This window comes from Ursus americanus, chromosome X (genome assembly GCF_024610735.1).
Source record: "Ursus americanus isolate L20-20 chromosome X, mUrsAme1.1.p, whole genome shotgun sequence".
In the NCBI taxonomy this organism is placed as follows: domain Eukaryota; kingdom Metazoa; phylum Chordata; class Mammalia; order Carnivora; family Ursidae; genus Ursus; species Ursus americanus.
In genome coordinates this window covers 65,219,793-65,229,858 of record NC_142164.1, presented here as the reverse complement: position 1 = coordinate 65,229,858, position 10,066 = coordinate 65,219,793, and the positions used below count along the sequence as shown (strand labels likewise).

Here is a 10,066-nt window from a genome sequence, read left to right as displayed (position 1 = left end):
CTGACCTGGGCTGCCTGGGGGGGGGGGTGCAATCAGTTAAAGGGTCTGACTCTTGATTTTGGCTCGGGTTGTGATCTCACTATCGGTCAGTCGTGGGTTCAAGCCCCATGTGGCGCTCTCTCTGCATGGAAGCTGCTTCAGATTCTCTCTCCCTCCCTTAAACCCCCCCAAATAAATAAAATCTTAAAAAAAACCTCACATTGACCTTATGATGTAGCTATCATTATCATGCCCATTTTGCAGGTGAGCCAACTGTGGTTCAAGGAGATGAAGTGACTCTCCCTGAGATTACACAACTGGCTATGAGTGGAGGAGGTGAGATTTGAATCGAGGCAGTTAGAGTCTGGAACCCATGAATTTAATCAGCCTGCTCTAACTAATCTTCTGGTTGGACAGTGATAAAAATGGGGCTCATTTTTATGCAGAGGAAGAGAGAACAGAGATGGCCAAAGCTTTGAGGGCAGATCGGGGAGAAAGCAGAAGATCCCCAGAGCAGCAGCAGAGCCCCCAGCCAGCTGTTCAGACAGGCAGGTAGAGCAAGCATCTGGAAGGCAGCAGACACTAGAAGGAAGCGCAGGCAGGCAGGTGGTTGGCAGCCAGTGATGGAGGCTCTGCCGTGGGGCCTGGGCTTTCAGAGCAGTCTGCCTGGTGTCAGAAGGTTTGGCAAGAGCTGGAGAAAGCACGAGTCCTGTGAAGACTAAGGTGTCACATGGGGCACCAAGGCAGGAATGAGAAGCTGGAAGCACCAGAGTAGGGCCTTAAAGTTGGGGCTTTTACACAACAAACCAGGAAACGGTCTAGTTCTTAGGGCTAGGAATCAACTCCATTCATTCACCTTCCCATCCGTTCTTTCAACGTTTTTGGCGTTCTCACTATGTTGCAAGTGCTGTGCAAGTCTCCGGGGGTAAGACACAATATAGTGAGGGGGCCAGACCTTTAAAACAGTTGGCGACAACACTGTGTGATTAGTTCTATATTGGAGGCACAAAGAGACTGTGTGTGTGGTGGGGGGAGGAGACTGACTTTTCTTGGGAGAATTCACCAAGAATATTAAGTCTGAGCTGGCTCTTTTTTTCCCCAGTTTTTATTTATTATTTATTTGACAGAGAGAGAGCACAAGCAGGGGGAGCGGCAGGCAGAGGGAGAAGCAGGCTCCCCGCTGAGCAGGGAGCCTGACAAGGGGCTCGATCCCAGGACTCTGGGATCATGACCTGAGTCGAAGGCAGACGCTTAACTAACTGAGCCACCCAGCACCATTCTGAGCTGGATCTTTAAAGAAGAGAAGAAATGTCCCAGGCTCTGAATGGTGGAGAGGATTTCAGACAGAAGGAATAATAGACCAAAACATAAAGTTGTGAAAAAGTAGCCACAGTGGGGGAATGAGAAGCAATTCAGACTGGACCGTGGGCTGTATCGTAGGGAGAGGTGGGAATGTGAGTCTGAAGAAGACCGGTGGCCACATTATGCAGGCTTTTTGGGTGCTGCTGAAGATCCCAGACTTTCTCCCCCAGGTAGAGGAGAGCCACCTGCAGTCTTTATGATGGCAAGTGACTGGATTGCACTGGGGTGTTTTAGGAAGATTACATGGGAGTTAGTGTCCAGATGCACTGGGGGTAAGCAGATCTCTCAAGAGGTTATTGCAGCTGTGAAGGCGAGAGATGATGGGAGTGTGAACTAAGATCCTGACAGAGAGGAGTAAGTGCCAGAAAACATTCCTGAGGGTGAGTTGACAAGACTCAGTGATTGATATGCTGAGCGATGAGGGAGAAAGGAGCCGTGGACAACTCCAGAGATTTCTTATTTGACAACTGGGTCTATGGTGACATCATTCACATAGAGATTGGGAATTTAGGATGAGAAGCGGATTTTATGGGAGGAGACAGGGAGCTCAGACTGGGACGAACCGAGTTGGAAGTGCCCAGTGGTGTTCTGGTAAATGTTTAACTACCGGGTCTAGGTGGTGAAGGGAGATTTGACTTGCTGATCCCTGCGGTATAAATATGCCCACCCTGGTCAGTTTTCAGGTTTACCAATAAATATGCCCACCCTGGCCACCCACTCACAAAATTCCTGAAAATTTAACGGTCTCAAAGACCCATGGAAAGTACTGTCCCAGGTAGTCAGTTCACTCAGTCCCGTGGAATTCATTCCTGATCTGCTTGATCTCAGGTTGGCAGTTCCATGAACCCATTCACTTCTCCACCGGAGTCCTGAAAATCTTTATTTTTTTTTTTAAGTAATCTCTGTACCCAACGTGGGACTGAGTGAACTGATGAAAGATAATTATGGTTTTCGTTTGGAATATTGCTCCTGGATTGAAGGAACACTTTTTTCTTCTTAGTTATCTGTACTCCTAACAACTGGTAGATTATTCTTTTATAAACAGAAATGAAACATTTATCTTTTCTCCCTAACTAAACTCTCCAGAATTTGAAAGCTCTGAGTAATTTTATTTCCATGGCAATATAATTATTTGCATAAGTTCAATAAGAATCTGTCCTCTTCCTAACAGGACATAATTGGAAACATTGCCAATGTGACCAAAACTTTGATCGGAATGTCATATTTGAGAATGATGTGCACAGAATCAGATATGACAGTTTTAAGGAACTAAGGTTGACTATGGAACCAATGCTTGCAAAGCCCTCTTGAGAAAACTTCCTGGTACCTGGATTACAGGGTTCCCAGCCTTACAGGTGAATAAGGAGGGTCACTTCCAGGCAGGCCCAGGAATCTTAGGCTGTTTGGGGGGATCTCAAAGGAATTCACCCAAATCTATAGGTATTGCGGGTGAAATCTGGTGGCAAGTTCTTGGCTTGACTCCAGGAGGATTTAAAGGTCTAAAGTGAGATTCCTTATGAGAAGTTCCAGCAGGGGCAGCTGGGTGGCTCAGTCGGTTAAGCGTCCAACTCTGGATTTTGGCTCAGGTCATGATCTCAGGGTTGTGAGATTGAGCCCCGAGTTGGGCTCTGCACTGGGCATGGAGCCTGCTTAAGATTCTCTCTCTCCCCCTCTCCCTCAGCCCCCCCCCGCCTCAAAAACTAAGTTCCAGCCAAGCAAGCTTAAAAAGGCCTATGTGGTCACTTACCATTCTTGCCACATAAATGTTAATAATCAGGCCAAATCTAATGAGATCAGACTTATTTTATAAGCAAGAATCAAAAAGGTAAGGGTGACTATAGAGAGAAATTTTATGTCTCAATCAAAAACCATAGCATGCCTTTGTGGCTTATTAGATTCTACTCCCATTCATTGTCTTTGAGCTGTTTTTCAACTCTTGGTAAACTCAGTTTACTTACTACTTTGTTATCTATCTGTAAATTGGACTGGGTCTTGTCATCCTACACATTATGTCAGTCCTTACCAATTCTTAATTCTTTTCGCTTCCTTCAATATCTGGCTACAACTCTTCAACTTGGCATTTCCAATTTTTCTCCCACTCTCCTAACTTGGTACTGTGGAGAAATAAGACCTGACCGCCCGGAACATTATGGGACTCCAGGTTGTCTCGTAGCTGACCTTTCCCCCAGAATCTGAAGAAGCCCTATAAGCTGAAGCTGGACAACTTGATATGAACTTCAAAGGAGTCCTCACCACGGCAGATCACATATGGGCAACCCATGCCTGCTGTTGTGTGGGCCATGGGGGACGCTCACTGGGAGATGTGCATCTTCCATGCTCTCCTCCAGGAAATAACCATGCAAACTGCAAATCAGGAAATCTGTCAGATTGCCACTATTGTCCTCATTCCACCATCGAAAGATGCTCTGAGCCCAGTGTATAGAAATTTTCTGACTAGCTGCTCTCCAGGCTCAGGAACTAGATTTATAACCTTCTCTAATCATTAATCTTTGTTTTTCTTTTGTTTTCATAGAAATTCCCCTTTATTTTTTTTTTAAGATTTTGTTCATTTATTCATGAGAGACGGGGGGGGCAGAGGGAGAAGAGGGCTCCCAGCGGAGCAGGGAGTCCGATGCGGGACTCGATACCAGAGCCCTGGGATCATGACCCAAGCTGAAGGCAGACACTCAACCGACTGAGCCACCCAGGCATCCCAGAAATTCCCTTTATTGAATGCCTAATGGCTCACACCATCCAACAAATATCTTCTACTACAAAATCTCAACAACTGGTCCTAAATGAACAAAAGGGTGATCAGATGATAAATGGACTTCAATTGTTTAGAGGGAAGAAGAAGTTCTCTTCTTTCTTTAAACAGGAGGAGAGATTGACAAAGATTCTCCCCTTGACCACATTTTAGGCTTCTGTGAGTCCTCTTTGCAGTAGGCCTCAACTGTGGCCCTCATTCTGTCTTTGGCCTGCCCAGCCCAGTCTTAGCAAGGACTCCTGCTAAACTATCCCCCCACTGTTGGTATCCGATCAAGTTCTTCAGTCCCCACATTTGATGTCTAAGTCTTTGGCTCGCCTCTAGCAAGACTGTTACGTCAGTTTAGCAGAATCCTCCATCCTTGACATCTCCTCTTGGTAATTTTCCATCCACTGACCCCCTCTTTCTTCTCACTGGCTATAAATCCCCACTTGTCTTTTTTTGTATTCAGAGTTAAGCCTGATCTCTCTCCCCTATCTTGAAAACGTCTTCCTTATCATTATGTGAGGCAAAATTTGATAAAACTTCAAGGAGAAACAGATGAAGCCACTATTACAGCTGGAGACTTCAACACCCCTCTGTCAGAAATGGACGATCCAGTAGGCAGAAAATCAGTAAGAACATAGTTGAACTCACCGGCACCATCAATCAACTGGATACAATCGACATCCATAGACTACTTGTCCAACAACAGCGGAACACATATTCTTCTTCAGCTCATATAGAACATTCACAAGGAGAGATCACGTTCTGGGCCAAAAAACCCCGCATTTTAACAAATTCAAAAAAAATAGAAATCATACAATGTCTGCCCTCAGACCACAGAATTAAAATAGAAATCAATAACAGAAAAGTAACCGAAAAATCACAAAATACTTGGAGATTAAACAACACAGTTCTAAATAACACATAGGTCAAAGAAGAAACTTCAAGAGAAATTTTTGAATATTTTGAACTAAAACAAAACTAAATATCAAAATTTATCAAAATGTGTGGGATTCAACAAAAGCAGAGAAAAATGTGTAGCATTAAATGCCTGTATCAGAAAAGAATAAAGGTCTAAAATCAATAATCTGAGTTTCCACCTTAGGAAACTAGAAGAAAAGAGCAAATTAAATCCAAAGTAAGCAGAAGAAAAAGAAGAAGAAGAATTAGAGCAGAAATCAAAGAAATTGCAAACAGGAAATCAATGGAGAAAAATCAATGAAACAAAAGCTGAGTCTTTGAAAAGATCAATAAAATTGACAAGCCTCTACCCAGGCTAACAAAAAAAACAAAACAAAACAAAACAGAAAAAGGACACAAGTTACTAATATCATAAGTTAAAAGAGGGATAATCACTGTAGATCCATGAACATTAAGAGGGTAGTAATGGAATACCACGGACAGCTCTATGCCCACTAATTTGATAACCTAGTTGAAATGGACCAATTCCTTGAAACGCTCAAGTAGCTGAAAGAAGAAATAGAAAATCTGAATAGGCCTATATCTATTAATGAACTTGAATCAATAACCTTTCCAAAACAGAAAGCTCTGGACCTAGAGGGACTCACTGGTGAACTCTACCAAAAATTTAAAGAAGCAATTATATCAGTTCTCTATAATCTCTTTCAGAGGATAGAAGCAAAAGGAATACTTTCTAACTCATTCTATGAGGCCAACATTACCATAATACCCAAACCAGACAAAGACATTACAAGAAAACTACAGACCAATATTTCTCATGAACATAGATCCAAAAATCCTTGACAAAATATTAGCAAATCAACTCCAACAATGTATAAAAAGAATTATATGCTATGACCAAGTGGGGTTTATTCCAGATATGCAAGGCTGGTACAACATCCAAAAATCAGTTAATGTAATCAATCATGTCAATAGGCTAACAAAGAAAAAATCACATGATCATATCAATGGATGTAGAAAAACCATTTGATAAAATCCAACAGCCATTCATGAAAAAAAAAACTCTCAGTAAACTAGGAATAGAGTGAAATTTCCTCTACTTGGCTAATAATCTCTTAAAAAACAAACAAACAACCAACTACAGCTAACGTCATACTTAATGGCAACAAACTAAAGCTCTCCCATTCCGATCAGGAACAAGGCAAAGATGTCCCCTTCACACCACTCCTTTCAACATTGTAGGGGAAGATCTAGCTAATGCAAATGAGACAGAAAGGGGAAAAAAAGTTATACAGATTGAGGAGGAATAAATAAAACTGTCTTTGTTTGTAAATGACATGATTGTCTATATAATCTGAAAGAATTGACCAAAAGACTCCTGGAAACAATAACCAATTATAGCAAGGTTGCAGAATATAAGGTTAATACACAAAAGTCAATCGCTTTCCTAAATGCCAATAATGAACAAGTGAAATTTGAAATTAAAAACACAATACTAATTTACATTAGCACTCCCCAAAAATGAAATACTCGGGTATGAATCTACCAAAATTTGTGCAAGATTTATATGAGAATAACAAAACCATAGAAGAATTAGATAGAGAGATACTCCATGTTCATGGGCTGGAAGACTCAATATTGTCAAGGTGTCAGTTCTTCCGCACTTGACCTAGGGATTCAAAGCAACCCCACTCAAAATCTCTGCAAGTTGTTTTGTAGATATCAGCAGACTGATTTTTATGGAGTTTAAATGGAGAGGCAAAAGACTGAGAATAGCTAACACAATACTGATGGAGAAGAACAAATTTGGAGGACTGACACCACCCAATGTCAAGTCTTACTATAAAGCTGCAGTAATCGAGACTTGGGGCATTGGCAAAAGAACAGACAAAGAGATCGATGAAACAGAATAGGAAGCCCAGATATAGACCCACATAAATATAGTCAATTGGTCTTTGACACAGGAACAAAAGCAAAGATAGTGTTTTCAACAAATGGTGCTGGAAAAAGTGAACACCTATATTAAAAGAAAGAAAAAGAAAGAAGAAAGAAAGAAAGAAAGAAAGAAAGAAAGAAAGAAAGAAAGAAAGAAGAAGGAAGAAAGAAAGAAAGAGAAAGAATCTAGAAAGAGACCTTACACCCTTCACAAAAATTAACTCATAATGGATCATGGAACTGAATGTACAATACCAAACTATCAAACTCCTGGGATATAACACAGGAGAAAACCTAGATGACCTTGGGTAAGGCAATGACATTTTAGATACAACAGCAAAGGCTCAATCCATGAAAGAAAGAGTCAATAAACTAAAAATTAAAATTAAAAACTTCTCAGTGAAAGACAGTGCCAAGAAAATCAGAACACAAACCACAGACTGGGAGAAAATATTTGCAAAAGACACATCTGATCAAGAACTATTATCCAAAGTATGCAAAGAACTCTTAAAACTCAATAATTAGAAAACAGACAACCTGATTTAAAAATGGGCCAAAGACCTTAACAGACACCTCATCAAAGAAGATTTACAAATGGCAAATAAGCCCATGGAAATACACTCTACATCACGTACCATCAGGCAAATGCAAATTAAAACAGCAATGAGATACCACCACGCACTTACTAGAATGCCCCAAATCCAGAGCACTGACAACAACAAATCGTAGGGAGAATATGGAGCAACAGGAACTGTCTTTCATTGCTGGCAGGCATGCAAAATGAAAGACACTTTGAAAGACAGTCTGGTGATTATTTATAAAACTAAACATATTCTTGCTGTGTGATCCAGAAACTGCACTCCTTTCAACCTAAAGGAGTTGAGAACTTACGTCCACTAAAAAACCTGCACAAATATGTTTACGGCAGCTTATTCATAGTTGCCAAAACTTGGAAGCAACCAAGATGTCCTTCAGTAGGTGAATGGATAAGCTGTGGTACATCCAAATAATGGAATAGTATTCAATGCTAAAAAGAAATGATGGGCGCCTGGGTGGCTCAGTTGGTTAGGTGTTTGCCTTCAGCTCAGGTCATGATCCCAGGATCCTGGGATCCAGCCCCAAGTCGGGGTCCCCACTCAGTGGAGAGCCTACTTCTCCCTCTCCCTCTGCTGCTCCCCCTGCTTGTGTGCTCTCTCTCTCTCTCTGTCAAATAAATAAATAAAATCTTTAAAAAAATAAACAAAAAGAAATGAGCTATCAAGACAAGAAGAGACATGGAGGAAACTTATATGCTTATTACTCAGTGAGACAAGCCAATCTGAAAAGGCTACCTACTGTATGATTCTGACTATGTAACATTCCGAAAAGGCAAAACTGTGGAGACAGTAAAAAGATCAGTGTTTGCCAGGAGTTGGGGGTTGGGGCAGGGATGAATAGGTAGAATGCAGAGGATCTGGAGGACAGTGAAAATACTCAGTATGATACTATACTGGCAGGTATGTGTCATTATACGTTTGTCTAAACCCATAGAATGTACAACATCAAGAGTGAATCCTGGGGCGCCTGGGTGGCACAGCGGTTAAGCATCTGCCTTCAGCTCAGGGCGTGATCCCGGCGTTATGGGATCGAGCCCCGCATCGGGCTCCTCTGCTGGGAGCCTGCTGCTTCCTCTCCCACTCCCCCTGCTTGTGTTCCCTCTCTCGCTGGCTGTCTCTATCTCTGTTGAATAAATAAATAAAATCTTTAAAAAAAAAAGAGTGAATCCTAAGGTAAACGAGATTTTGGGTGATTATGATGTGCGATCAAGTCAGGAGCAGGAATCCACCCTCCACAAACCCGCCAGACTGTACTGTAATCTTCTCTGCCAGCCAGTGCAAGAGTGTCTTGCTGGACTCTCCAAGGACACACTTTAGCCCAGTTCTCACATGAGTGGCAATATTTCCCAAACTTTAGTCGTCCAAGAATGACCTTCACAATTTTCCCCGGATCCATGTGACCACTTGTACTATTATTTAATCAACACTTTTCTTTAAATTACCTTTCAATCAATTGCTCCTGCTTTTTGCCCTTTTGCTTCCTCCCAAGAAACAATAATTTAATTCACCCCACCCCCCCCAAAAAAAACCTACGAGGAAGCTGTCATGCTGGAGACCAACATACTTTCTCTCAAGAAATTCTACATAATCAGGTCGTGACAGATAGCTCATGAGTTGAGTCCTTGATGAGTCCTGGAAATGCAGTTAGGACCCACGTTGTTGAAAAATCCATAAATTCGAGCCCCAGTTGGTGTCATGAGAGTCCCATGGAGCTGGAGATCAACTAGGAGAAAACATGAGATCCACATTTCCTATGTACCTCACTATAGGGCACATGGTTTTTGTTTTGTTTTGTTTTTTAATTTTTTAAGTAATCTCTACACCTGACGTGGGGTTCAAACTCACAACCCTGAGATCAAGCATCAGGTGCTCCATGGACTGAGCCCGCCAGGCGCCCGGAGGGTACATGTTTATTAATGGAGAATTGTTGGGGGGAGCAGAGGTGGGATCTGGACTGTTTAACTTTTTTTTCTCTCTCTATATATAAATCTTTAGGTGAATTCATTCACCTTAGTTTAATGTGTTTATGATGGACACCCTTGTATCCACAAATGGTCACTGTCTGGGAGCACAGAGGAGGGAACATAATTTCTGTCCGAAGAAAGGTTTGGGAATCTGAGAAGTCTTTTTTTTTTTTAAGATTTTATTTATTATGTGACAGAGAGACAGCCAGCGAGAGAGGGAACATAAGCAGGGGGAGTGGGAGAGGAAGAAACAGGCTCCCAGCGGAGGAACCTGATGTGGGACTCGATCCCACAACGCCGGGATCACGCCCTGAGCCAAAGGATCACGCTTAACGCCTGCGCTACTCAGGCAACCCTGAGAAGTCTTGACAGAGGGAATGACATTAGAGCCGGGATTTGAAAGACTCGTGGAAGTTCTGGTGAAGGGTGGGGAGGGCATTCCAGGTGCAGGGACACATAAGCGAAGGCTTGCAGATATAAATGTTTCTGTCATGCTTGTTGATGCCTAGGGGTTCAGCGCAGATAAAGTGCAGGGCTGGACTGTGAAGGGGATCTTT

General features: G+C 42.2%; 1 long non-coding RNA gene across 1 annotated transcript in view; it reads right to left on the bottom strand.

The window, feature by feature from the left end:
- The window catches only part of LOC148106929 (uncharacterized), a 29,304-nt gene that overhangs the window by 7,010 nt on the left and 12,228 nt on the right, over nucleotides 1–10,066 (bottom strand). Inside the window, exon 2 of the long non-coding RNA XR_015723433.1 lies at nucleotides 4,745–4,858. This is a non-coding gene — a long non-coding RNA (uncharacterized LOC148106929). The remainder of the gene's footprint in view (nucleotides 1–4,744; nucleotides 4,859–10,066) is intronic.